Below are 3,062 nucleotides of genomic sequence, written 5' to 3'. Positions count from 1 at the left end.
GTACTCAAAATTTTTTGAATATCTTTTCACAAAGGAAGTATGAGAGCATTTATAGAAGGCTTTTAGCTTCTACTGAGGGATACATATAGTCACCCAAAACTTATTGCAGTTGACAAAATTCATTTCAACAGTGGACATTCTAATAATAATAATATAATTGCAATACCTTTTCAACTAACTGAATAGTTTCAAGGTCAGTCACATCTTCAGGGGTTACAACCAAACGGTCAAAATCTCCTGTTTGCAAGATAGGTGTAGCACCAATTGCGCATAAAATCAGATGCTGGACCACCTTGAGCCAAGCTCATAGCAATGATCTCCCCAAAGCTCCTAAGGATATTTGAAGGAAAATTATAACACATATACACTATCAGTGAGAAGTTTTTGGTACACGATAAAGTGTACCCAAATACTATTGTAAAGTGTACACAAAATTGCACAAACATAAAGAAAACACAAGTTGACACAAGGCAATGTCTTCCAACCTGAAGTAGCCATCCTCCAGGGCACTTATTGAGTATATAGGATTCTTTCCATTCATGTCATTGCCAGGCTCAAAGTAGCGCAATTCAATTCCACTCATCAGGTCTGCCAAAATAAATAAGTGTAGTAAAGTTAAGCTCAACCACCAAATATCAACAAAATATATTATTTAAAAAGTGATATACAAAAATAATGAAATGAATAGTTACCGGTAAGAAACTCCTTTATTGGCCCTGTATCTACACCTGCCTCTCCAACAAAACAAACTTTAAGTGAGCATTTTGGGGTGCTCTTTTGCCTTTTCCATTGTTGAAGAGCACGGTGAAAGAAGTTGGATCGAGTGACACAGACTGAGAATGTCTGCGAGTAGTCCACCTGTTCAGCTAGTTTATACAAGATGTCATCAAGGCTGAAAAACAGTATATAAATGTACAGTATATAGATATACAGAGATAAATTCACAAAACTAATTCACATTTCTCTATTATAATCTGACCATTGAGGCTCATTTTTTTCAACATCCAAGGCTCTTTTGTCTTCTGCAGGTCTGAGAAATATATACAATTTTAGTGTCACAGTGGGAGAGTATTTGAACAATAATGTTCAGTAATGACTAGACATCTAATGTTTTTAAACCTGGGTAATATTTGGATGCCTTAATTACATCATATGTCAATGTGAAATTATTACATTAATCACAAAACGTAATTATTCTATAGATGGAATAATCTGCTGGGACAGTTTAACTACTCCTACCTCTCACCACATATGCTTGCATGCACCTCTAGAACATCAAGGGGAAATGGTTCCTGGCAAACTGGGCAAGAAGCCCCCTTTGTCTGAAAAAAAAAAAAAGAATACATAGGAGGAAACATAAGTATCAACTAAAATTCCATCAATTAGAAAAAAAGATTTCATAACGACACTGTTACGGTTTATTCCCCCTCACCAGGAGGGTGAGGGAGAACTGGGGTTGGACTCAAGATGGCTGACCCAGGTGCTAGTACAAAAAAGGTGGTTTAATGGAATAAAAACAACAAAAAGACAACATAACAGGGTCCATAATACATACAACCAGGAAAGGGCAGTGATGACTAAGGAGACCAGGACGAACAGATAAACACACAAACTAACGGCAGGAACTAGGATAGCAGAGGATGAGAACGGACAGGTGAACAAAAAGAACCAACGTACACAATGTAATCCACAGCACAGGGACTGTCAGCGTGGAAGACAAAAGGACATATTTCTGTGTTGCTAACCGCATAATTAGCGTGATAAGGTCAAGCCAAAACGCACAGAGACTGTCAGCGTAGCATCTTACACACGTCTAACAAATGCGGGTCAAACACAACCTTTGTATAACTTACTTTAAGTATAGTCCGTTATATGTCGCAATGATCCGGCCCAGGCGGAGCGTCTACCAGAGGTATAAATAAGGAGGAAACCTAATCAGTGGGATGCTCCTCAGCTGTGTGCATCGACAAACGAGTCGCCAATCACCGAGTACAACACAGCTGAGGTGCTGAATCCTGCAGATCAAGAAAACAGAGGAGAGAAAGGTGGAGGAGAGGCAGCGGCCGCCGAGCGGCCCTGACAGACACTGACTTTTTTGGATGGTTCTGTATTGATGACAGGTGGGACAAATTCCACATCTGTGTCACAGCCGAGTAGCTATTTTTTTAAAAAAGAATCTGTCATTCCATGAACAATCAATCAATGCTGTGGTTTTGCAAATACAAGGAAACAGTCAAGACAGTCACATACTTCTGTGCTGCCATCATCATGTGCAGCTTCTTCTGCAGATTCCACAGTTACTGATTCTTCACTGTAAGAAAGACTTCCACTGCAACATGATTTGACATGTACTGCCAGGAGCGCTAATGGCATTTCCTGATGGCACCTACTACAGTTAGCTTTGGGCATTTTGTCAAATTCTTTGGAATTGAGTGGCAAAGGTGTCATGGCTATTTCTGCCTGCAGCGGCACTATGTAAAGGACAGATGTGCCCCCATTGCTTGCGGTATGTACAATGGTTCCAGTATAGCCTTCTCTCTCTGGCGAAATGATTGTTAGGGGTCTCTGTCCACTTCCACCTGCGAAAATATCAATAGCAAAAGACAAAATCTGTTTTTAAGTGTGGTTGGATTGTATGTGTTTATGGTTATTATGCTCTATATTTTAACGTTTTATGATGTATTTCCGGTTTGGAAAAAAAACAAGCACTAGAAGAGAGAGTGGTCAATTTTGAAGAGGGAGGAAAAAATAAAACCGAGCGAGAGAAAAACTCGAACAGAGGGCGGTTTTATATTTTTACACCCTCAATTCCTGATCCTGTGCTTGTTTAAATTGTGTATGCGCTCAAATAATTTGTGTATGTGCTGTGATCTGACGCCATATCCTTGTATTTTTTAAAAACTTGGCAATAAAGTTTATGCTTATGCTTAAAATAGCCAAACATAATGTAGTTTCTCTGGCCTGCTTTGGTGTAATGTGCTATCATGTGTTATCGGTGGTGTCTGAGCCTGTGACTGTCAGTCTAAAGCTTCAGTTTGTTAACTGGCTGAGGAAGCACCTGT

Source organism: Monopterus albus, unplaced genomic scaffold (genome assembly GCF_001952655.1).
Source record: "Monopterus albus unplaced genomic scaffold, M_albus_1.0 scaffold527.1, whole genome shotgun sequence".
In the NCBI taxonomy this organism is placed as follows: Eukaryota; Metazoa; Chordata; class Actinopteri; order Synbranchiformes; family Synbranchidae; genus Monopterus; species Monopterus albus.
This window is presented reverse-complemented; position numbering follows the sequence as displayed.